This window comes from Sceloporus occidentalis, unplaced genomic scaffold (genome assembly GCF_023333645.1).
Source record: "Sceloporus occidentalis isolate IW3139 unplaced genomic scaffold, rSceOcc1.0.p SCAF_2, whole genome shotgun sequence".
Classification (NCBI taxonomy): Eukaryota; Metazoa; Chordata; class Lepidosauria; order Squamata; family Phrynosomatidae; genus Sceloporus; species Sceloporus occidentalis.
Window position 1 is genome coordinate 60,022,266 of NW_028316982.1, and position 26,828 is coordinate 60,049,093.

At 42.3% G+C, this 26,828-nt stretch overlaps 1 protein-coding gene across 4 annotated transcripts in view; it reads left to right on the forward strand.

The window, feature by feature from the left end:
- The window catches only part of LOC149318430 (LIM domain-binding protein 1), a 77,039-nt gene that overhangs the window by 24,456 nt on the left and 25,755 nt on the right, over positions 1-26,828 (forward strand). The window contains exon 1 of one of the 4 annotated variants that reach the window (XM_089509685.1): positions 11,344-11,652. The exons of the other annotated variants lie outside the window; for them this stretch is intronic. The gene's annotated coding sequence lies outside the window, so the exon portion shown is untranslated. Of the gene's footprint in view, positions 1-11,343; positions 11,653-26,828 lie in introns of those variants that run through there. 4 annotated transcript variants of the gene reach the window in all.

The following is a 26,828-nucleotide window of genomic DNA, read 5'->3' on the forward strand; positions in this document are numbered from 1 at the left end:
CTGCAAATGGACAAAAACATTAGGACAGGTGTCAGTGCTCAAACCAGATGCCTGAATGTGCAGAGGTACAAATAATATAATGACATATGAAATAATACCAAGCCTATAAAGACATTTAGCATATAACTATTTGTGTTTGTACAAATACACAGATGCACTATTTTATTAATATTCATGCACAGTGGTTTAGACTCACTCAGTGCCCCACCCTCTCCATTAGCTCTAGCCTCTGGATTCCTAAGAGAAGCTGAATGCACTAGCAATACAGTTTCTCCTGCCAGGTCTTTCCCAGGAGGACAGTGCAGACCCATCCAAGCCTGGCTTAGAGTCCCTGTTGAGGCTCTGCCTAGTTAAACAGTATGCTCCCTACTGAATAGGTTTTCCTCTATCTTCCCCTCTTGGATTCTCCAGCTCCAAGCAGGAAGACATATTTACCAAGTTCTAATCTTGGTGTCACAGTTGCTGTTGCTCCCTCTTGGCTTCAGTGGCGGCGGCAGATAACACTTTCCAACTAACTTGGGATCAAGTAGCTGCCTACATGCAAGAGCCCAGCAACAAATACCAAAACGGTGACCAAACTATTATACTATGTGGACCCAGCTAAGTTTTTGTATTTTATTTTTAAAGTCTGTTTTGGTCTCACCAATTTTTTCTTACACTGCAGTTGTTTAAAAACACCACAAAACTGGTTAGGAATTTGCTTGTTCCAGAAGTGATTTATGTTCAATAGAGGAAACAACAGCAAGTGAAGTCAAGTTGTGACCCAGCTTCTATTAATGACCTTGCACTGATCCAAGTGGCAAGGCTGGGTTTTTTTTTTTTTTTTTTTGACATTCATGTCATGCAATATGTACAGACAAATTACTGATGCCACCTACACTCCACATATACACAAAAAGCCATTGTGTTGCCACCTACACCTTGTTTGTGGCACATACAAATGCATAGACAAATGCACTGTCATCAACATCTGTAACAAACACATTCCATCTGTGCATGCACTCTCCCCATTAGGCTGGAGGAGGTTGACTACCACTACCATTCCCTCTTCTATACGGAGCTGTGTGCCAAACCTGGCTGGGTGCTGTCACCTCCTCCCTTTCAAGTCTGAGCACTGCTCAGTCCAGCAGTCTGTGGCACTGTCTACATCATGAGGAGTGGCAGACTGGTGCATATGTTGGTCATCAACACCCACTGGGCAGCGTTCAGATGTACTGTGCACTACTTTGCTCTTGTGCCATGATAGCACCTCTGCCAATTTCAACAGTCTGTTCTATGCTATTTGCAATGAAATATATTTTAAGATAATGATATTAAAATGGGAAGGGGGAGTTAATTTCAAACAGGCAAATTGCTCTCCTCCATCCCAGTTTAGGTGGCAATATGCTCTTCTGAATTGTTTCAATTACACTGTTTTAGTCCTGATTCTTTTTAGCATGGGAAAGAGGAGCAACCAGATCTTGGAATAGAATCCCCCAATTATTCTGGACATTGTAGTCCAAAAATAACTGTTTCAAACTCAGGGAATGCTGCTGTGTTCACTGTCTTACCATCACTTGTGACTTCACAGTCCTCTTTTTACCTTCATTAACTCTCCCCACCTTCTAGGTTCATTGACAGTTTCCATTCCTTTTACAGGTGTTCCTAAAATTCCTTCAGTTTGTTAATAGCCTTAATCATTAGAAAGGTGTTTAGTTGCCCATGTACACAATTACACCTTGTAGGAGTATCATGCTTCAATAGTGTGTTAGCTTATTTGTTCAGAAGATGGATCAGAATGTGTTGGGAACTCAAATTCATATACCATTACTTACAGTCAGAACTGTTGGACCACTTTTTTCTTTCAAGGATAACTATTAATAATAGTAAAGTTGTTATTTCAGGTGGGTGGAGATCACAGCTCCTTTTAAGAAGCACCAGATATCCAAGTAGAGTGCATGTGGATTTGTGTGTTGTGGGGAGGGGAGTCCACACTACAGAAGGAAGCTTGGCTTCACTGAGATTTGTGAGGCCACAGGCTAGCTCACTGTGTGACCTGCCACCTGCAAATAACTCCTAGGTAGCAAGTTAATATGGAGGAGCATATTTGGCAAAGATTATAAGTAGCTCAGTTCTTGTAAAGCAGCTCTGAAATGTTGCGTGTGTCATTCATTGGTAAAATTATGTCGAGTGAAAAGGACGATTGGGATACTGTAGGGTGTAGAACTGTGAATGAAACTTTGTTCCACAGTGATATTTCTCTAGAGCTCCATGACTGTGTTAAGTTGTTTTCTTCTCTTCTTCCAAAGACATTGCTTCTCTTCTCTTCTCCAGGCACCCACATGGGTACCTACTGGATCTTAAGTCACTTCCATGGCCTTTGTTAGCCAGTAAATTACAAGCATAGCTGAGAACTACCTCAGTACTTGTGGGCCTATGCTTTGCTCCAAGAGGTGGGATTTTTCTCTTGAGTTGTATGTGTGTATGTGTGTGCGTGCTCGTGCTTCTTGTCTCACAATAGCAGATTTGCTGTCAAATATTTTCTGCAGCTATCATGCTTAGAATGTAGATTGGTTTCTTGGCCAATCTAGGCCCATAAATTAGAGTGGTGTCCTCCCTTGCCAGAGGTATAACCATTCCTCCTTCTGTCATAGGATCTACATGGTTGGTGCCACAGAATTTCCCTGGTTTTACTTAGAAGACTTCTCTGTTGAAGCCCTTCCCTCCTGTGCAGGTGATAGGATTGTTTACTTGTTGTGAATTCCCCAGTTCAACATGCCTTACTTTAAAAGCTGGATATCACAGCAGTGGAAGAGAAAGTGAGCAAGTACTGTCAGCAGGGAACTTCTTTTGGCCACAGAATGGTCTTTATAAATCTGAAAGAGGCCAATGAACAACCAGTTGCTGATTATTGGTGCAGGTTATGGTGTCAAGCCATCTACTTGGCCTGCATGATTTCAGGGAGCCAGTGGCTTGCTATGGTTAGAGAGAAGTAAGACACTTAAAACTGATTCTGGCTTTCTCTTTTTCAGCTCAGTCACTTTACTGAATCGCTTAGTGTTTCTAATACTGTGTTTCCCTGAAAATAAGACATTGTCTCATATTTATTTTTTTCTCAAGAAGACACACTATGGCTTATTTTCAGGGGGTGTCTTATTTTTATTAAGTTTGGTATAACTATCTAAATTTATTCAAATATAGTTGTCTTTTTTTAGAACATCATCATAACTTTCCAAACCTGGAATTCCGCCCTGAATTTCTTGAGACCCCATTTCCTTTAGAACAATTGGCCCCAATCTTTCTGCTCTTTTCCCGCCCCCTTCTGTTCTGCGCTGGGCCTATCACTATGTCTAACTTTGGGGGTATGGCTTATATTGCGCAAATGCTTAGAAATCCTGCTACGGCATACGGCGTATGTCTTATTTTGGGGAAAACAGGGTGTCATCAGAATTTTGTGTGTGACTTGTGTAGCTGAGTAAAAATGTAGGGGATCAGGCTCATACTGTCAGGGACACTGTAAAACTGAAAATGGATTCAGACTTGAAAATTTGGTAGCTGCTGTCTAATACTCTCCATATATCATTTATTTAATTGGCTTCTATGCCACCACATTTAAAGAAAGAGGGCCTGTATTTTTGGGACTTAATCAGGAATTGGCCATATAGTCTTTGCTTCCAAACTGGGGCTGGAGTAGGAAGGTGAAGGGGGCCAGTTCAGGAGGGTGTGAAGGATGAATTTGACTGTCTAAAACAAGTGACAGGAAACACCTGCTCACTTGTGGCCTTTGAAGTGAGAATAGATTTTTCCCACTCCCCCTTATTTAATGCAACAAATCACAGAGGAGACCACCTGCCTTAAAGATGGGGCTACTTCAGCCCCTCTGCACATGTGCACATATACGCCTGCCCACAGAATATGCCAGGATGTATTGGCTGGCCAGTGTGAAGATCAGGTGGGAAGTCCTAGTCCTATATTTGCTCCTATCTTGGTGCTTCTTTGAGAGGTAAGCAGCAGTGTTTGAGACTTGGATGCTGCATGCACAGTTTGGGAATTAAATCCAACCTGCACCCTCCATGTTTCAGAAGATATGCTAATGCATTGTGGTTTAGCAAATGGACAGTTAGGGAAGGGGACATCTCCCCCTCCCCCATAAGCCTGGCAAACCTGAATAGCTCCCTCTCTTCTAACAAGGGGAAAAAACTCCTTGTCTGAGTGTGACACCCACAGCCACGTGGTTGGATCAATGGCCATAAAGCTCTGTCCACCACTGATTTATGGCTCCCAGAGCACCAGTGCTAGCTGCACAGCACACAGTAAAAGGGCTGGTGAAGTAAGGCATGCAAAAGGATAAAAAAGAGATCTGCAGGAATAGGAGGTGGGCAGGGTAGCTTAGGAGGCTGTTTCTTATATTCCTGGCCTTCTAAGTATGGAACAGTTTTCCTTTAGGCCTGTTACAGACTGCCAAAATAAAGCTGCTTCAGGTCTCTTTGGAGGTATGCTGTTTAAATGATGCATGCATCCTAAGAATCAGGAAGCTGCACCAAAGCTGCACTCCAGTGCTTAGGAATGGAGTGTGGTTTTGGCGCAACCTCCGGACTCTTAGGACCCATGCATCATTTAAATAGCATACCTCCAAAGAGACCCGAAGCAGCTTTATTTTGGCAGTCTGTAACAGGCCTTAATTTCCACTGGAGGTGGGGTGGGGGAGGTAGAGAGAGAAAGGGAGGGAGCAACTAAATGGATCTTCTGCCAGCTACGTCCAAATGCCAGTTCAACATTCATCCAGTGCATTTATAATTATTAACTATAGGGGTGTGTGTGTGTGTGTGTCAGTCAAGGCTACCTATTGCCACAAGAGACTGAGAACTTTGTGCAAAAAGGGATATACAGTAAAGACTTGTTTTATTAGTTCTTTTTGTTGTTACCAGACTTTGGGCTTACCTGAAAAACTTTTCATAATCATCCCTTTAGTTTCTCTGCTCATTCACTGTTCTGTCATACCATCTGATGCCCATCATTTTGGGAATGACTCATAAGCCTCTGCTGCAGTAATGAATATAATAGGACCAGCACTTCCCAGATGTCATCACTAGAGCTGTAGCAGCTGGCCATGCCAAATGACAGATCTGCTGCTACTGTGTTTCTGCCAGAAGGAACATTACTCCATGAAGATGCTAGGATATGACCTGTAACAAACCCTCCCCGCATACCCAAATTGGAGGACTTTTCAGTCAGCGTCAGAATCAACCCTGGCACCTGAAGCTAACTAAGTATTAACACATCTGTTCTGCCTTCCTTTGCACATGTAATGGCACTGTAACAGTCAGGCGAAGAAGGTCTAACATTGCTTTTTATTATACTAGAAACACTGTGGCCTACTTGTGAGTCAAAGCGGAGTTTGATTAATCTGGTAGCTGCACAGTTTTTTAAGTCTTGGTTTGGTTAATATAACAGTGAGCATTTCCCTGCCTCTTCTTTCTGTCATGGAGGTCAACCAGCTTGGCACAAAAGATGTTTCCTTGCAGCAGGAGCCTGGGCACTACCCAAAATATTCTGCTAGTGCTGTAAAGTTCCGCATCTAGAAACAGTACTCTCAATGGTCATCAAGTAAGATTTTATTTATTTATTTATTTACATATTTATGACCTGCCCTATATTTGAAGATCTCACGGTAGTGCACAAAAAATTAATTTGAACAATTCAAAACAAGAAAAACAATTTAAAGGCTAAAAGTATCTTAAACAACAGGTGTACCTCCATTAACAAAGCTTTTCAGAAAGGTGTTTCACATGCACACACCTTGCAACTTTCCTCCTCAGACTCTATCTAACTGGAATTTTTTAGCAGTATCAGCATTAGAAGGATAGTGAAAGACGGCTGGAGAAACATTTGTCTTTCGATGTCTGTTTGCAGCAGCATATCTGCAATAAACAATACAGTCAACAAAATTTCTTCTCTAGTCAATCCTGCTGTAGACAAGTGTGGCTTCCTGCAACAGGCAAGGTAAAAAGGAGCTGCCTCCAGAATTCCCTACTGCATGCTGAGTAGCAAAAAAAGAGAGAGGACAGGGGAGAACAGAAGTTTTCCTCACCAATTAACCCTAACATTTTTAAAAAGTGTAGATATTTAAGTTGAGCCACTAAATATAAATCATAAGAAAAGGGAAGGCTGATGAAAGGAGGGAAAAATCATCTCTAATTGTTTTTGGAAGAAGTCTTCAAGTGATCTCTAGAAGGGTCAAAAAGGTTTTGCTTACTTAAGCAAAGTTTACCTGACTTCGGTTGTTTCATTCCACATGTACATATTGTTAGTTTTGAATAAAAGGTTTTCTGAAACATGTTTAACTTTTGTGATGTAGGAATGGCTACAGTGTTGGTGACAATTGGGCTTCTAAGGGAAGGGTATTACATAACTGGGGTGGTACAATAGAAAAGGCTCTCCCCCATGTCCTGGCACTGTGTATCCCCGCAGCTGATAGGACACAAAAGAGGGTCCCTCCAGTAGACCTTACATCTTGGGCTGCTGTATATACGGAGAAATGCTGTTTTGATTATTGAGGTGCCAAGCTGTTTAGGGCTTTGAATGTCATTACCAGCACCTTGGATTTAGACTAAAAGTGTATTGATAGCCACTGAAATTCATTTAAAAGTGGTGTGTACTTTCTGTATGGTGTCCCAATCAGCAAATGTAGGTGCTGCATTTTGTACTAGCTGCTGCTTCTGAGTAGTCTTGAAGGGCAGCCCCACATAGAGTGCATTGCATGAATCTTACTGGGAAAGGTACCATTTAATGAGTACATGGACTACTATGGTGAAATTCTCCCTGTCCAGGAAAGGCCATAATTGGGAGACCAGTTGAGGCTGGCCCTAAGTACTCTGAACCATAGAGTCCACCTGGTCTGAATTTCTTGTTGAGGATTTCTTCAACTATGATAATTCAATAATATAAAAATTAAATGACAGATGCTGAAATTGCATATTTATTCAGGGCAGAGTCAACTCTGGTTAGCACTTGGATGGGAGACCACAAAACAAATACCAGGGGCTGTAGGCTATAATACAGATGAAGGAACTGGCAAAACCACCTCTGAGTATTCCTTTCCTAAGAAAATTATGAGGTCACCATAAGTGGCAGATGACTTGAAGGCTCATATACAGTTTTGTAGACTTCCTCTAGCCAGTGTGTTTGGAACTGGTCCCTCTTGGAGACAGGATACTAAACTTAATGCCTGAGTTTAGTATTGAGGTTGCTCTTATACTTCTATGCTCTCTCTGGTTCTTCAGCCAGCATCTTGGGAAATTTGTGGCCTGAATTCTGTAGCTTACATTCTGATAATTAGAACCATGCTTATTGCTAGGCTGCACCCTAAAGGAGAGCAATAGTGTGTCCCAGTGGCATTCCCTCACACAGCACTTTGGCTAAACAGTGTGTTTGAGATACAGTATTTCAGCACAAAATCCAAGCCCCAACTCCTGAAAAAGAAAACAGATGTGTAGCCTTTCAACTTCAGATAAAAAATGCAGTTACTCAAACTATGCAGTCAGTTCTCCTGCAGGGCTCTTCCTTCCTTTTCTTACCTGCTCAGATGAGTAACTGGCATTTTAAATGTCATACTTATTGATTTCCAGTTTTAACATCTGTTATGAATGAGGCAATTCCTGATTCAGTTTTTCGGTACATTTCAGCTAGGCATGCTAAAAGCAATGCCTTTGCTGTTAGGTAGGTTTGATTTCATGATTAAATCGGCTATTTCAAAAACAACCACCCAGTCTTCTGGACAGTTGTGAATCTACGGCTGCGTATGAGTGTACATTTGCTCTGCTAAAGGAAGTGCTTCACTCTTGTGTTTTCTATCATCATGGCTCCTCCCAGCATGTTTTATACCACAAAAATGCAGTGCTTTGTTATATTCCATTAAAAACATTAGCAGCAGTGCTACCAGACCAGTTTTAAGAAGTGAATTTCACAAAATGAAACAAAGTTCTTAAGAGAGAAAACAGCAACCATAAATTGACTGTCCCACTTAGTAACAGGTCCCTTATTTCAGAATATTACAGAATTCAGAATGTCAGTAGAAAAGATGCTGAGAAGACTGTAGTGTCCCTGATTTCTGGACAGCACTACATTCCATGCCTCTGAAGAAATTTAGCATGGCAGTTAAAGTGGCGTCAAACTGGATTATTTCTGCAGGGTTGATTATTTCTGCAGCCCTTATGATTCTCATGTTTTGGAAAGTGTCTCATCTGTTGGGAACTGTACATGTAGCTCAAGACACGTCTGTTAGCATGTGGAATGGGGGAGGAAGAGATTTGCCTCAAACCAAAACTATGTAAATATTTCAGAAAAACCAACTCTATAGATCAACCTGATTGATACAATGAAGTAGGGGCTCTGCATGCATTTCCCTAGTGCTTTGTGGCCACTCTAGGAAAATGAAAGAAATAAAAATTGAATGAAATTAAAAAATAAGAATATATTCTTATATATACTCCTAAGCACTATTAACTTGTAAGGCATAGGCTCCGCCAAAGAAATAAGGGCTCCGTGAGTCAAAAAGGTTGGGAACCTGTGCAATGAGAGGTGGAAAGAAGGCTTTAGTATGTCTATAGGTTACAAATATGAAGTTATCAGGATATTCATGATTCTTAAGCAGAGAGGGAAAGATGTTAAGCATATATTGAAATACTTATTATTATTATTATTATTAGTAGTAGTAGTAGTAGTAGGAGGAGGAGGAGGAGGCATATTATGAGGCCGAGTCTTCTGTTAAGGCTGTATGCCCCCCCCCCCCCGCTGCATTACATGTAATGCACTCAAAAGAAGAATGTTTTTAAGATCTCAGCAACTCCATGCTGTTCCAGTTGAATTTCTGCCTATTGTAAAGCTTTTACAAGGCGCTGTGGTTGTAGGGAGAAAGTTGGTAACTCTGGCCCTCACCTTTCAAGGTTGACCCTGATTAAGTCAAGACACAAGTTAATTCTACTGTTTTAGTCATCACAATGTGTCACAAACTCTACCCTTTTACAAAGGAAGACAAGGTTAAATCTGTTCTTTTCTACATGGACAGGCAGGGGCTCACAAAAATAAGCAAACAAACAAACTTAAATCCTGAGTCTTGCAGGCATCACTTTCTGCTGGATGGGTCTAGGAAAGCCCGGTACTTTGCTTCTAATGGAGAACCAACCTGAGGGCTACAGATATGCCCCATTGCAGAAATGCATGCTTTTATCTATTTCAAACCTCCAACCACACAGGAATGGTGGTATTTTTCTTTTTTCTTGTTCTTAGCTGGTAGTGCAATACCAGTTCCATCTGGATTCTGTGCTGTGTTTACTTGGAAGTAACTCCAGCTAAATTCAGAGGGATTGGCTTGCTAGGACCTGTTCTCTTGACTGCACCTTTCTTTCAACAAACTTCATACAAGAATTGCATGTTTCAAGCTATTCCAAACCCATCCCCACCCATTTACTTGAATGTTGGACCCAATAAAGCCTCCTCCATGTAGCAAAATTCCCTTTGGGTCATTTCTACCATCTTACATGAATCAGGTGCAACCTCTCCATCCCATTTTCAGAGTGGGAAGATCAGCTTTGGCTCGTGCGACCCCCCCCCCTCCCCTAGAAGAAGCCCTTCTGTGCCTTCATTCAAAGTTTCCGACTTATTGCAACCCTGAGGCCAACCTATCATGGGGTTTTGTTGGCAAGACTTCTTCAGAAGGCGTTTGCCATTGCCACTGCCCTCACCCTTCGCTGAAGCTCAGAGAGTTTGACTTGTCCAAGCCCACCCAGTGGTTTTACATGGGTTTGAACCCTGGTCTCCAGAATCATAGAGTTGGAAGAGACCTCAAGGTCCATCCAGTCCAACCCCATTCTGCCATGCAGGAACTCACAATCAAAGCACCCCCCGACAGATGGCCATCCAGCCTCTGCTTAAAGACCTCCAAAGCAGAAGACTCCACCACAGTCAAGAGTCATAGGCTCCATCCACACTGCAGAAATAATACCATTTAGCACCGCTTTATCTACCCTGGAATGCTGCGGTTGGTAGTTTTGTGAGCTGTGTAGCCTTCTGTGTCAGAGAGCCCTGGTGCTACAATGGAAATTCCCAGGATTCCATAGCCTTAAGCCATGGTAGTTAAAGGGGAGTCAAAACTGCATTATTTCTGCAGTGTGGAGGCAGCCCCTTGTCCCAACACTCAAACCAATGCATCATGCTGGAGCTCAGTCAGAAACCGTGGCTGGGGACTTTTCCTGCCAGGCCCCCCCCCCCCCTTCTTCTTCTTCTTCTTCTTCTTCTTCATCCAAGGCAGCCCTCCCTCCTTGGGAGAGGAGAGTTGCATCTACACTGGAGAAATGATGTAGTTTGACACCACTTTGGCCTGATTCCCAGTACCTTTTAAACCGGATTGAAAATTGGTTTCAACCAGTTCAAACGACCTAAGTTCCCACTTGTGATTCTGAGAGGGGGACCATGTGCTAGACTTTTTTAACCTGTGTCTTCCGTGTCTTTTTCGATAAATCGATTCTGCGCAAGTATGAACCAGATGCAGATTGGAATCGATTTACATTTGCCCTTTGGCTGGCTGGAGTGGGTCCATTTTGAATCATTTCACGCATAAATGTGAACCACAAGTGGATTATTTTAGATGGAAAATGTGATCAGGGCAAATGTAGTGGGAACCACGCTCCAGTCAAATTGATCCATCAATTTGGATCGCACACCAATTTATCTGTAAGTGGGAATGAGGCCTTTAACTGCCATGCTCAGTGCACTGGGATTCTTTTTGTTGTGGCACCAGAGTAGAGCTCTGGTGCCACAACAAACTGCCATTCCCAGAATCCCAGAGCATTGAGCCATGGCAGTTAAAGTGGTATCAAACCACATTATTTCTCCAGTGTGGATGCAACTGAGGTGTCTCCTCTTAACCTCCCCCCCCCCATCTTTTAAGGGCTGGCCTCTCCTCCTCCTCACCACCCTCTCCTTGAGCCTTGCCTCCCATCCCTGGCTGGGCATTCCCTCTTTCTCTCTGAGCCTCTCTCTCCATCCCTCCATCCCTCTCTGGCTCTTTTGTTTTTCTCAGCCTGGGCATGGCAGATCCCTCCCTCTTCCATGCGTTCAGAGCAGCAGCAGCCTCTGGAGAGGCGGGGAGGAGAAGAGGAGGAGGGACGCCTCTTCTCCTTCCTCCTCCTCCTCCTGGATAGCTTCTGGGCCTCTTTCTGAAAGGCTCAGGGAGGTGTGTGAGTGTGTGTGAGAGTGAGAGTGAGTGAGTGAGTGTGCAAGAGCCAAGCCTCCTCCATACCCCAACAGAGGGCCTGAGACAGAAGCAGCAGCAGCAGCAGCAGGAGGAGGAGGAGGCACAGCAGCCATTGTTCAGGGAAAACCTGGCAAACAAAGGACGGGCTTCCTCCTTTCCAGCCAAGCCTTCCTGTTTCCTCCGGCTGCCATTCAGCTGGCCTAGGCCTCCCCTGCCTCCTCTCCTTGCAACCCAGCTCCTGCCTTTTTGCAATTCTTTGCATTTGGAACTTTTCCCCTCCTTCCCTCCCTGGCTGGCTCTTGGGGCTCCTCTCCCCATGGCAGGCTCCCAGTGAGGAAGGGATGTTCTGAGCTCCTCTCCAAAAGCAGCAGGAGAAGCAGCTCCCCAGCCCTGACTCCAGCACTTCTTCTTCTCCTCAGGTAAGGCTCTGGGTCGCTTGGAACAAGTTTGGGGAGACCCAGGAGTCCTGGGTTGCATAGGGAGGGGGAAAAAGAGCCCCCCAGGGAGGATGGTCTTGGGGGTGGAGGTGGGTTTTCAGTGGCTTTCTTCCCCGGCGGTGCTGGGCTAGGTCTCCGTGTGTGGGGCTGTGGAGAGGAGGCGCTGGATACAAAGGCCCCAGGTCTAGGATGGAGCATCATCTCTGGCTTGGAATCCAAAGACAGGGTTAGGCTGGGGAATTGGTATGCCAAGGGACCTTGTGGAGGCACCTTGGAGACTGAAGTGAAAGAAAGAACCAAGCTGGTAGCATGAGCTTTGGTCTACTTGAGCCTGATTCCTCAGATGCAGGAGCATAAATAGACTAGAGCCTCCTTCCTCAGATGCATGCACTTTGGTGTACTTGAGCCTGCTTCCTCAGCTGCATGAGCTTTCATAGACTTCAGTCTACATCCTTAGGTGCATGAAGTTTGATAGACTTGAGACTACTTCCTCAGATGCATGAGCTTTGGTGGACTTGAGCCTACTTTTTTATATGCATGAGGTTTGGAGGACTTGAACCTGCTACCTGAGATACATGAGCTTTGGTAGACTAGAGTATATTTCCTCAGATGCATGAGCTTTCATAGACTTGAACCTACTACCTGAGATGCATGAGCTTTGGTAGACTTCTTCAGAGGCATGGGCTTAAATAGCTTGAGCCTACTTTCTCAGATGCATGCACTTTGGTGTACTTGAGCCTACTTCTTCAGATGCATGCACTTTGGTGGGCTTGAGTCTACTTCCTCATATGAATGAGCTTTGGTGGACTTGAGCCTACATCTTCAGATGCATGAGGTTGAGTAGAGAGTCCAGAGACAGACCTATATGTCTGTCCCCTCCATCTCATGCATCTGAGGAAGTAGGCTCAAGTCTACCAAAGCTCATTCTACCAGCTTATTTCTTTCATTTAGTCTCAAAAGTGCCACAAGATCCCTTTACATACATCTGGCTTGGATGTGTTCAGAGAGCATAGTGAGGAGGGCAAGCTCTCTGGTCCGTCACCTATTTTCTGGGTGCATCTCCTCCTCACCCCTCCCTTCTGTGATGGTGAGCAACAATCCTGAGTACTGCTCTGTTCCTAAGACAAGTTGGCCTTCATGGAAATTGGGGGAAATCTTGGTTGTCACAAGGTGAGCAGCAACAGGCCAAAGCTGGACAGAACAGAAAGTTTCCACCAGGGTGCATAGGTAGGCAGGTGAAGCTGAACTTCTCCAGGTTCTCTACTAGTAAAGCCAACAACTCTCCAGATTTTCAGAATGGAAATGGCAAGAACTTGGCAATTAAGAAAGAAATGATGGGGGATGGTGTGGGAGGAGGAATGTCCCTGGAGATGTGCAGCACCAGGCATTGCAGGGTTCAGGTGCTGGGAAGCTTTATTTTGGGGGGAAGGGGAGGAGAGGCCTATTCCTCTCATGCTGTCAGCTTCTCGTGTTCATCTTTGCAACAGTCCCTGTAGTGTCAGAGACCTTACCCCCGCTACCCCTTGCTGCAATCTGTTTCTGTAAATCAATATACTTTTCTCTGCACTGGACTGAGATCTCCCCCTCCCCACCCCCAAAAAAGCCCCAATAAACCTAATTGTAAGATTTCAAGCCCTCTCCCATAGTTTGCAGACTAGAAGGACGATGTTGGTGGAAAAGTAGTGTTTGTATCCTCAGTAAGTGTTGGAGTTGTGCTCTTGCTAAATGGGGTTTTTTTTCAGTCAAGCCTCCCACTCCACAGAGCTTCCTCCATCTTTTCTTTTTTCTTCTTAAACTTTCTGAGCCTGAAAGAATTTGGCCCAAATCTTTGGTCCCATGACACTTCAGCATGTCTTGGAGAAAAGGGGAATAATGTTCAACTAAACCATCTCATTCTGTAATTTTGCTGAAATTCCCTTGTATCCTAACATGCTTTGAAGCACTATGGAATCCTACCCAGAGGGCTGAAATGTGCCTTTGGTATGATGACTCTTGAAGTTGAAGGTAGCTCCTTGTATTGACATGCAAGCATGTATGTATATGTGCAAAGTAGTCCTTTCATAATGGAGAGCACATTTATTTTGGAATCATTAGATGACTGCTAATTCTGGATTCTAGATGCTGATTGACTGAGATCAAGGTAAAGCATATTGAGCTAATGAAATAGGCTAGTTGCACCTAGGTTTAAACAGAAGTTTAAGTTAGTTGCATGGGAAAGAGGGAATGACCCTAGGTGGTTTCAGGTTTTGTAATATAGTGTTAGACAGTAGTCCATTATACCTTAGACTGTGTTGGGGCTATATTCTGAAATAGCAGTACAACCAGTCCTTCACAGACTTTTGCTTCCAGCATGCTTAACACTCACACTCTATTTGGTGTGCATAGGCACCACCACAGAACTTGAATTTCCAGTCTAGTACCTCCACTTGTTTCTTGCAAGTCCTTAGTAAATTTGGGGGGTGGGGGGGTGGGTGGGTATTGAAAGTCTCTAGGCTGAAGGCATGGCAGACTGCAGTGAGGTCACTGTATAACTTTAAACTTGGTTATCTGGGTGCCTTGAGACCTAGAGACAGGGAGGGCTTGACAGCAAACTTTCACGTTGTCTAAACCTTGGTTGCACATGCATAAAAACAGCACTCTACAGGAGTAGGGATGGGATGGGATGCAGCTGCCCTAAGATTTGGTGAAGAGCTGCTGCAGTGAAGAGCTACACAAGGGCCCCCATCTGTCCTCCAAGATCTATGTTTTCCCATCTGGTTTGTTACACTGATCATGGAATGATTGATACTGTGCTGGAAAGCAACAATATCTCAATGACAGACTGGCAACATGCAGTCTAGTGCTGTATCATCATTGGGCCTGGCATGAAGTACCGAGGGGTCAATAAGAAGACTTGAGAAGTATTTGAGGAGACTGGGCAAAGTAGGTAGGTCAACATTCAGTTCAACCAAGTGGTTCATCTCTCTAGCTTCTTGATATGGTCAGGTCATTTCTAACTCCCCCCCCCCCCCCCCGCTGTATTGCAGGATAATTACTTCAGTTTGTTTGGAAAAGTATTCGTGCTTTGCTAGAGAGATGATTGATATAGGCGGCCCTTCTCTTATGCGGAGATCTGTTCCGGACTCCCCCCCCCCCATGTGTAAAAGAAAAGTGTGTAAGCTTGAGCCCCATTGGAAGTAATGGGGCTTGTGCCTGCCGTGCGGCTCTGCGGGCACACACCTCGTTACTTCTTCTGGGTCACACGAGGCTTTTTTCTGGCGCAGCTTCTAGCGTATGCTGGAAGTCGCGTATGACATGCCCATGTATGATGCCAGCACACTGTATTTATAAGTTGGCACTGCCTGGGAAGCAGTAGTGGGAGAACTGAAGAGCTAGTGGGTCTCCAGATATTGAATTTTAATTCTTATTACCTTCCAGCATTGACTATGCTGGCTAGGGAGTTGCAGTCCAGAAACATCTGGAGGACCATATGTTCCACAGCCATGTTCTGATTCTTGGCAAATGAATAGCATCAGATCATAAACTATCTTACAGCGTAAATATGGTATATGTAATTTTGCTATCTAGTTTAAGGTATGTGTCCTTTTATTTGGAAGAACGGTAAGAGAATGCTTACATTTCTAACATCCAAAGAGCAGCAACTAGCCCTCTGTATCTTGCTGGTCTGTAACTACCATAAGTCCATGCTGACTGGAGTTAATGGAGTTAGAGCTCAGCAACATGCAGATGACTACAACATCCCCAACCCTCTTGCTAAAATATTCATATTTCCCATTTCACCACATCAGCTGTGAATAAATTGTGAAGCTGTGAACATATGAAACACAAGACCAAATACTTTTGTAAGTACTTCTGCATCTTCCCCCTGCACACCATTTGATAGTTCATTTGGTGGCAGGTGTGTTTTTGACTTTGCAGTGGCTGAGGGGCTCCTGCCAATTACAGGGTATATTCATTATCTTCATGTCTTATGATCTAAGGTCATTTGCATCTTGCTCCAAGATCTTGTATCTTAGACCCAGATCTAGTGAGTTAGTTTCTTATTCCTGTTAATTTTCTCTACTGGCAATGCAAAGTGGTCAAGGTGCTCTGGCTGTATGGTCCTGTGCATGCTTACTTAGAAGTATTTCTCAGTCCTTAAAAATATGTTTTGACATAGTAGAAATTTCTTTGAGAAGCTTCTTCACACTGTAATGGATGTTAAATTCAGTCAGTCACTTTATATCCCATCTTTTCCCCAAGAGTGGAACTCAAGGCAAGTTGAATTCCTTGGATTTGAACTATTGTTTAGAAGAGATATTGTGGTTTGATCAGGTCTTGCTGGTTAAACATCACACCCTGTATTTAAGCAGTGATCTATCCATTGTAGCTTAATATTTAAGCTCCTGAAGAAGAGGCAAAAATGAAACTTCAAGTGAATAGATATAGCTTTGTCAGTTCCTGAGAGAAGCATCTTCTTTGCTCTGTCACATCCTCTTTTGTACATGCACAATAATGGTGCAGATCTATTCTGTAGCTTTTGGAAACCAGTCTAATGGAAATGTGGCTTTTCACCGTGCTTCTTTATTTAGATTTAAGGATTCCACAGTGGAGAGTCCTAGCCCAGACGCTGCAGGCCCTTGGCACTAGATTTAAAGCCTGCCACCCACTCTTTAAAGCACTGTTGGTGCCAACTGTGGGGGCTCATGGTTACACAGCACTTTGCTGATCAAGCTGACAAGTATCATTTAAAAAGCATACAACCCACACATAATTTCTTCTATCTCCTTGCCAAGGCTCCTAGTTACACAGAGGTATATATTCCATTTGGTTTATTAAAGCTCTGATCTCCTTTTCCCTGGCCTGGATGATAGTTGGGCCAGGCTGTGTAAGGGTTAATTCATTTGGAGTGTTGGATGTATTTAGAGATTTCAGAGAAGTAGAAATAATGGAGGGTCAATCGACTTGCCTTGGGAGTACAAATAATGGATCTGCAGTATCTGTAGGGAAACTGCTCATCTACTCCATAGAAGATATATAAACTCCTAGTGCATCCTATATTATGCATATCACCATGTAGGTAGCAGTGTGAGAAAGATGGACGTTAACCTCTTCAGAATGTACACCAGAACCAGAAACCACTGGCACATCTACCTATTGGATCTTCAGAACTTCTGTTTATTGTGTTTCGTTGTTTTTGTGGATTTCGAAATGACGAATACGGCCACTTTCCACTCAATCTGGAATTTAGAATGACTCGACTTGGGATTCTAAACAATACAGCTCTTGGCCTTAAAGGCTACTGGAATATACTGCCTTAGGTTTTAATTCTGTGAGGCAAGCCTCCTGGGGCTACTCCAGCAGAGAAGATAATCCCCCCGAAAATTTTGTACACCTTCCATTCTTTCATAATGCCTCAGTATTACAACACAGACTATGATGCATCACTGATGGTGGTGAAAATGTAGAGACTTAGACATGTGTTGACTAATAAATGGGACCATGGAGTATGAGATCAAATCTAAAGTAGTGCAAGTTACGTTAGGAACATATTTCTTTAATTTTTTTTCAATCCTTAACAGCAGCTTGTGAAAGCTGGAAAAGTTTCTTGGTTTTTATTATACCCTTTTGTCCTTTCTTTACTATTTCCTTAAATGCTGAGGGGCTCTGAGTCTTACTGAAATGTGTGATGTATTGCTTTACAGTACACAAGAGTGATTTATATCTTCTGAGTGTTTGGAACCTGCTTATAGGGACTAAGAAGTAAAAAGTGTATTATATAATGTAAATATGGTAAATTTTGTTCTGTCAGACACTGGGCAAGGAAGAATCCATGTAGAGTTTTTTCTTCTCCAGGGGAGAGAATGCTGAAGGTTCTTGACTATGGATTAGTGATGTTGGAAACTTGGGCTTAGATTCTTCTGCATTTGAAACTTTCAGGTTTCTTTCTGTTTCTTTCAAAATGGTGAAATGAGACCAGTTACCTCCATTAACCAAGAAGACAGTCATTTGCCTTCATCCATGGCCCAGCTTTCCACAATGCAAGATCTTCTAGATGTTCTGGACTACAGTTTCCACCATTCTCTCGGCTAGAGTTGATAGAAGTTGTAATCCCACACATCTAGAGAGCAACACATTAGAGAAGAGTACCATGGAAAAATGGTCACAGATCTGTTTTTGTTAATTAGATTATAATAAGCTCTACTTTTGAAGGCAGTCCATTTCATGAATTGTAACTTATGTGGCTTTATATCTCCATACTTGTCTGCTCCAGTCCTCACCAACCACCCTGTTTTGCCCAATCCATAATGTGGCTGCTTCTTCTCAGGAAACAAATTTATATTATAGCTCGTAAGACCCCAGAGCAAGAGCATCTTCTGACACCTTGAAAGCTAACAGTGTTATTATGATTTTGTGGACTAGACTCCAGATTCAGGAACTGGTCCAGTGTTAGCACATGTGTATACACATAGTCTTAAGAAGGGCTGACACTAAACAGTGAAGTCAGGGGAGAAAACAAACTGCAAAAAGTACAAGTGTTAACAATTATGTTAATGCATAAATGTATATAAATTAATTATAACAACCATTTGCAAATTAGCATAAGTGTTATTCAAACGCCCTTTGTCTGATAAAGTCAACTCATCTATCTAATCTAGCTAGCTAGCTAGCACACTCTTGTTATGCATCTTCAACCCTGTAAGCCCTCCAAGAGCCCTGGTCATCAGCAGCCCTGCTCAAATATTGCAAAGTCAGCTTCCTTTGTTGTCTTCCATTTCACTGAACATTATTGCTTTTCCCTGTGATTCCTGCTGCTTCATGATATGTCCAAAGTAGGTCAGCCTCAGTTGAGTCATTTTTTCTTCTAGTGTGTGTTGCGGTTTGATTTTCTCTTGTACCTACGTGGGCCCTCCCCATAGGTGGGCTTGCCTTCTGCAACTTTGAGCTTATGTGGAGGCAAGCCCTAGCAGAAGTAATGGGGTGCGTAGCCGCGCACCATGAGCACGCACCCCATTGTTTTTAATGGGGCTTGAGCATACACTCTTTTCCCCATATGGGGGTGGGCAGAATGGCAATAAGAGTTGATTCTCTTATTGCCAGCTTTCTTTGCTGTTCAGTTTCCCCATCCATACATAGTAATTAGAAATACAGTGGCATAGATAAACCATAATATTTGCTAGTCTTGAAGATGTCACTAGATTTTTTGTTGCAACAGACTTACATACCTGCCCCTATTGAAACTGGACACAGTAAAAGTATTGATGCTGAGTGAATCCTTAGGATTCTGAAGTTGAGTGGACAAATTGGGAAGGGACAGCTGAGTGCATCATCTTCAGTTTTGGGCTGCTCTGGTGGTCCTTTACTGTCAGTTCTAATGTTGGATATGTAGCTTGAGGCAGCTATAGCCTCCAGCAAGCACTGCCTGTCTTTTGAACTAAAGGAGCGGCCCACACTTTCTTGCATGCTGGGACCTATAGACTGCAACTTCAAACTCCTTACTTTGGGGGAAAGAGAGAGAGAGAAGATACAAAACATCTTTGGCCTCCCTGCTCAGTTCATTAGGTATAGAAAGATCATAGTTTTCTCTTTTCTAGTTCTGCTTTCCCAGCAAGTTTTGAAAGGTCCTGTTCTTTTAATAGCCCCACATTTTTTTACTTGCAACATGTCAAAATCAGTGTGGTAGGGTCTAAAGAGTCTGCACTACTCTTAGTCTTTCCTCAGGTCTTGTTTTGGATTTTCTTCCACCTGTTGAGAATAGTTGTGTGTGTCTGTGATGTGGTCACAACTGCCCTGTCTCCTGCTATCATGTTTCAGGTATCCCTGATGGTCAGAGATGTTGAACTATATAGGAGTGAAATGGGTGGGGGATGGGGTTGTACAGAAAATTAAAAAAAACTACATTAGCAAGGGAAGCAAAAGAGAGATCTATATTTACTCCTTTTCAAAATGGAACTTCTTCAGAAGTTGATTGCCTACCATTCCTGTAGTGCTCAGTCCATTTATGTATCTCCAGAAGACAATAGAATGCCAGATGCTATATCATAAGTCCTTATCCTTTCTGGTACAAGTTGTCACTTTCTGGAGGCCTGTATATAGCATGATCATCATCAGACTGAATATTTCTTATATGAATTAATTGTAGATAAGTAAGTAGGGGTTTTCAGGATTTAAAAAAATCTTGCAGAGTTGTTTTGATGATTACAGGAAAAGGTGGGTTATTATAGAGAAGCACCTCAGTTAAACTAGTATGCTGGACTAGGCTATCCTCAGCACAGGATTAAGCTGATTGTGTAATCAATCTGGCAAGAATGTTAAGTGATCTGAGATTTAGTTCTTCTAAGCATTTGTTTCTAGTGTTATCAAATTAATTACCAAAGCATATGCCTTCCCTTGGACTTATTGTTGCGGTTGTTGGAGATTTAGGCGAAACATGAACTAGCTTTTATTCTTTTTCTTTTTCCTAGTTATTGTAAAAGTAAAATATTGCATTATTTGTTAGTAATATATTACTTATGTGTTGCTCTTAAATCTTTTTTTAAAAAACAATAAAATATTTTAAATGGCCAAGAAATTCCTAACACACTTAATAACTAGTTAAAGTAACAAGAAATATTACTCTACATTATAATATTGTTGTCATTGCAGTGCTAAAAGAAACAACATGGCACTTGGTGATGGTGGTGGCAATAGCAGATACCATAATACTTTCAATGAGTTATCTCCAAGTTCTTGGTTCAAACGGAATGTAGAGCCTCATAACTTTGTGATCTGAAATAATGCAAGGCTTTAAAAGTTATACCTAACCTCTTCTCAAGCAATCTATACAAAACAAGTTTATATTCTGGGAGCAGTTGACTATGGCCAGCACTTTTGCTTCTTTGGCAAATGGAGACAGAGTGAGTGTTGTACTCATTATATTTCTGTGTCTCAGTGATGCAAGCAAGTGTAATGCAGTTCTTATTCTGTGAAAAACTTTGCTCAGAATGCCACAGGAATTGTGACTAATTAAGATGAAGAATCCATAACACCCCAGTTTTTTTCTCTGACCAAGGGCAATTCTGAGTGCTTTAAAGTGTACTACTACATAAAATACTAATGAATTTCTGTAATTCCTGTTGATTATTTCTAGCCTGTAGCCATCTATTGGTGTGATATGTTCCCAGTATGGCAGAGGTATGCAAACTAGTGCTCTCCAAATGTTTTGGACTCCTGTTTCTATAATCCCTTGGCTATATTGGCTAAGGCTCACAGGAGTCGTTATCCAGAATATCTGGAGCGTGCCAGGTTGGCTTACTCCTACAGTATATAAAGGAGAGTTCAAGTAAAGCACAGTCTTGAACAGCACAGGAATGTTCTTCTACATCAGGAGCGCAAGTGACATGGAAAGCCAGGATATCAAAGCATACTGGTTTTACTTCTTCATGATATGCTGCCTTTCCAGGAAGTTTAGGAGGAAAGGTGTCAAAACTAGGAGCTCTTGCCGGCGCTCTAAAGTGAAATAGTCCCACAACAAATTGTATGCTATAGGTTTTCTATAAGTCTTTGAATTCACTTTGTGCATTGTGTGTTACAGCATCATCTTTTTTTATTCTGTAGCATTACTTTAAACTTTAGTTTGGAGAAAGATGTCCAGATCTTTTATTCCTACAGAAGAGCATTCAGAACACGAGGAAGGAAGGAGTCTACTGCCCCAACCCCCTTCTGTGTTTATACTGCCAGATCGGAGTGCTGTATTGACTTCCTGTCATACAATGACTGTGCTCAGTTTTTCTCTGTATCACTTTCTATTTGTTTCAGTAGTAGAGTCAAGCTATGCAAGCTGGTCTGGTACTCTTACTGCAAACACTTTGTGTTACCATTCTCTTCTTTGCCACAGTCAGTTCTTGAGTCCAAAGCCTTATTAACAGGTTTGGAAGCTGCCTCAAGTGACAGAAGTACATATTTCTGGCACTATCCTCATAAATCCTTGCTTTACTTAAGGTTCCTGCTTGTGACATCTCAGCTTGCTCCCATCCCAAGAGTGAGATAATAAATTCAGAGTATAATTCTTTTAACTTGGTGCCCACCAGCTAGTAGTCCCTTAAGGTGTTCTGAGACAGAGCAGATGCCTACCAGTCTTACCATCTCCACAAATCTAAATGTGGGCCTGATACAGACAAGGCACTGAACAGGTGAATACATTTACACATGCATATTTTCTCTAGGCCTAATATCCATTTTAAAGCTACCTATCACAACATTTGCATGCCTATATAACTTCTGTCCTCATTGTAATCTGTTTTTGGGGGACTTTTGAAATTCTCAGTCTTCAAACATGCACTTCATTTTCAAAGGCCTAAAACAGACATGGATCAGTAGCAGAATGAAGTATATTGCCTCAGTCTGGAGGTGGGGTGGTAATGCCATTTTCAAATGATCCACAAGGTATTTTAAAAAAATATTGCTATTGTTATAATGTATTTTTACTGTCTTGTATTTATTTGTCAAATTGTTTAATATGAGTTTGGTCTGTTTAAATTATATTGTTTTCATACTTTTTTAAAAATGGTTAAACTGATTCTATTGCAGGCCAACCTGAGATCATACGATATAGGACAGGTTATAAATATTTTATTAAAGTAAAGAAAGAAAGATAATACATGCAGGGAAAGGTGCTGTCTAAGTGCTCTCCCTTCTATGCTTGCTTTCTACTTGCAGAATGTGGTCCCCCACCTACAGTATGAAGCAGTGTGGTCCATTGACTTGAATTTTCATTTTATTCTGGGAACAGACCAGACAAACTTGTTTATTTTTACAATTTGCGCTGTGATAAGATGTTAAAATTGATGGTGAGGTGGAGAGATGGGAGCAGTTGTAAGTAGTGCTGTAGTAACTGTGGCAGTGTTTTTCTCTAGCAGAAAGAGGCTGTGTGGAGTAAAAGGGAAGGCTCAGGTGAAAATACTCCAGTTTAATACAATGCATGCCCCAGTAAGATCTGAGTAGCCCACATATCCCAGTCTTAACCTAGGTAGAATTGAGAAAGTTGTCAACCTTGCTTTCTTAGAAGTTATGTCACACTTGAACATCAAAGACTGAACCAGCCAATGAAACAAAAAGTAACCCTGTGTTATCATGCTAGTAGGAAAGCTTTCTGTGAACAAGGAGAGCTATGAATCTCCACAGTTCAGATTTTCCCCTCATTGATCTCCACTTCGTAAAGAGGAAAGGCTGTGTCTGTCTTGGAAAAATGGAGATGCAAAGTCAGGTTGTGCTGGGCTTGTAATAGTTCTATCATGCTGACACTTTGGTGTTGCTGGGTAGTGTACAGCTATGTTCTTGTTGAGCCATTGGCATTACCTCTAGGCCCTGTTCAGCAACAGAAGACAGCTAAGCTTGTAAAAGAAGAGGTGCCAAGGCTCAGGTTTGTCCAAAAGTCACCATTCTATTTTGGAAGCCCTTTACCACCATTCTTAATTGTGTGTGGCCAAAGCATGGCCTTCTAGATGTTGGGCTGGAAGTCTGTTCAGCCCTAGCCAGCATAGCCAGTGATGGGGAATGCTGGGAGTTGCAGTCCAGCAACATATGAAAGTAATTTGCCCCTGCATTCCATTGGACAGGCTGCTGTAGATGACCACAATTATATATTGGTTGAATTTCTTGCTCTCTTCTGTTGTCCATTTAAAAGGTTAATTACCGTAAATACCATACCAATTAAATTGCGCATATTGTAGGTACAATGGAAAGTTCTAGTTCATACCACCCTATAGTGAGAAGAGGCATTTTGTGCTCTAAGTAATTGATGTGATGAGGTCTTGGTACAGTGTTGCCCATTAAGTAAAGGCTGGGGAGCTTCATTAACTTGGAGAGAGCTGAGATACTAGAAATTTCCATGTGTATTCTAGAAAAGTGTTGCCTCTGTGCCTAAAGTACTTGCTATACAACAGAAGTGCAGAAAAACTTTGGTTGTCCACTGGATTCTGCAGGTCTTCATCCCAGGACCACACCTAAAATTTCGGGGGAAGAAAGAAAAAATTGCCCCAAATAGCCGTGTGTGTGTGTGTGTGTGTGTGTGTGTGTGTGTGTTTTGTATGCCTTCAAATTGTTTTTGACTTATGGCGACCCCTATGGGGTTTTCTTTTCAAGATATTTTCAGTGGTGTTTTGCCATTGCCTTCCCCTGAGGCTGAAAGCATGTGAGTTGCCCAAGGTCACCCAGTGGGTTTCATGGTCCAGCTAGGAATTGAACCCTGGTCTCCAGAGTTGTAGTCCAACACTCAAACCACTACACCGGCTCACTACAACATGAAGTCTGTGCTCAAATTTTAGGCATTTTGACACCTTTGGGGAAAAAGGCCTGACCATCATGTGACAAATAGCCAATAGACTGCTCTCAGAGGCTGGGGGTGCGATTAGCTATTTTGAAGCAGAAAAATGATTCCAAATGATCAACATATGCAGGGCCATGAGAACCTTTGGAGGGCTGCAAAAATGGCCTTTGAGGGCCATCCCCCATGCTCTAGTCTTACTCTAGTGGATTTGGGCGTGGGCAGTTAAGTGCTAACAAGGAGTAAATTTAAACAACGGTTGCAACTGTTAAAAGACTCCTCCCAGCTTCCTGTTTTTTGTAGGGCATGGCAAGATAAGCAATATCCTTATGACAGAGGTGGGTACTTGCTGCTGCAGTGTTTTTGATCGTGAAGCAGAGGCTGAAGGGTTTGAAAAAACATCTGAGTTTTCGTGTATATATGTGGTTTCTACATTTTTATAATCCTAGTTCATACATTATAATGATGGCATGGTCTCCATCCAGAAATAGAGTATGTGATGAGCTTAATTTATGTATTAAGGTATTCCATAAAATGTCTATGGACCCATACAGACAGGCTAAAATAAAGCTGCTTCGGGTCACTTTCGAGGTATGCTCTTTAAATTATGCATGCGTCCTAAGAGGCCAGAAGCCGCGCCAAAGCCATGCTCCAGTCCATCGGACTGGAATGTAGCTTTGGCACAGCTTCTGGCCTCTTAAGATGTGTGTGTCATTTAAACAGCATACCTCCAAAGTGACCTGAAGCAGCTTTATTTTGGCTGTCTGTATGGGCCCTATGTCAGCCCCAAAACACTTTCCATAGTGCTGGTGTTAACACCTAAATGTTCCATGGGACAGTAGCACTATGTGATGTGGTTAGCCTGTGACATACATTACAACACAAGCATACCTATTCACTACAGGCAAGTATGCATTTCAAGAGCTTGAATGCAGTCTAGCTCAGACTCAAAGTACTGCATATACTCATGTATAAGTCTAAACATTTTAGTCCGAAATGGCCCCCAAAAAACTTAGTCGACTTGCCCACAGATCAACAGGTTAATGTAAGTGCTGTTCTTTAACTCTTATTTTTTTAAAAAAGGAACCATCCCTTGGTAAAGGAAAGAGTGTAATCTGTCCTAGATGCACCCACTCTATTATCCCATCCATTCAGTCTTCAATGTGAGCACAGTTATGTCTGTTGGAATTTTGTAAGTTCTTTGGCATCTTTTCCCATTGTTTTGTCCTTTACATCCTTTGTTATAAGGGCCTAAGTGTCACCCTCTACTTATCCATGGGTCATATCAAAATCCATAATTTTGGCCCCAAAGGCTTCCCTCGACTTATACAGTGAGCACGTGCCATACGCAGGCTTGTTATAGGCATCTTTCAGCTTATGCTGAAGCCACCTGGAAAATGGGAGAATGCGCAGTGTGCGCACGTGGCCGCATGATGAACATGAGCCCTATTATATCCAATGGAACTTGCGAATGGCATGTGCGGCCGCAGGGCAAGTGCAAGCCGCATTGGATATAATGAGGATCGAGCATATGCGCATTTTGCTTTTTGCGAGGGGGGGGGTCCGGAATGGATCCCCCGCATAAAGCGGGGTATTTACAGTAGCTTGTGATGCTTCATTTTGTTGTGATGTCAAATTGTTTTTTAATCTTGGCCCAAAGAAATGTAAAAATACTTGCTCCAGGTTGCAGATTTGACCAAAGGATAGAGCATCATGCAATGCAAAATTAGCTTCAGGGGCTCTGTACTACCTCGGGTTGCATTACTCCCCAGTAATAATGGGGACATCATCATCATCATCATTCCTCTTTCCCCCAAAAATGGGATTCAAAGCAGCTCATAATTTAAAAGAACAATGAAATTAAAAACATCCAAAATTGCATCTTAAAATAGAATTTAACTTTTTTTCTGTATTAAAACAATTCACACTCTAGTTAAAAAAAATAAAATACATTTTTACAATACAAAATAGTCACTTGTTAGGAACAGAGAAGTTCTGGGTTCCAGGGTCCAACTTCTCACCCATTCCTCGGACTTGTTGCAAGCCGCAAACCCCAAAATGAAATCAGAGGAGGTTAGAAGTCCCCTCCTGACTCCCATCTCCACCTAGGAACAAGACAAAAGATAGCATGAGGTGAGGGACTCTGAAGCTTTATTTGAATCTCCGCTCCAAGAATTGCAGTTCTCCTGATTTAATTATAAAAACAAAAGCAAAAACTACTACATCAGGAGACCAAGAAAGGAGAGGCTCAGTGCCACAAAAATAGCAGAGTTGTACCTACCACCCCTAAAGAATAGCTTTGTTTGAAAAGGATTAGGCAGACTTGAAGAAGATCAGGCTACAGGTTGAATCTCCCTTACTCAGAATTCAAAAATCTGAAATATTCCAGAAATCAATGCTTTTTTTCCATGGGTGGCTTTGCTTTTTGATTGTACAATGTATGCAAATCATGCACAAATAACAATTACTGTATAAAATTACATTCAGACTATGTGTATAAGGTGAAACATAAATTAATTTTGTGTTTATACTTGGGTACCATCCCCAAGATTATGTATGTATATGCAAATACAGGTATTCCAAAATCCCAAACCCCTCTGGTTCCAAGCATTTTGGATAAGGGAAACTCAACCAGTATCTGCATATATCCTGGAATCCAAGTTTCTAAGGACAAACAATGGATGACCATCACCTTTATGTGATGTTTGTGGCCTTCTGGAGATTATGAGCTGGCTACTATTTAAAACACAGAGTGCTGGATGGGAAGGACCTGCCTCTGATCCAGCAAGGCCTTTTATTAGTATGGAGGGTGGTAATGGTCTTGCTAGAGCTTAGGGGAAAAAAATTATTATTATTATTTGCATTTCCCACAGTT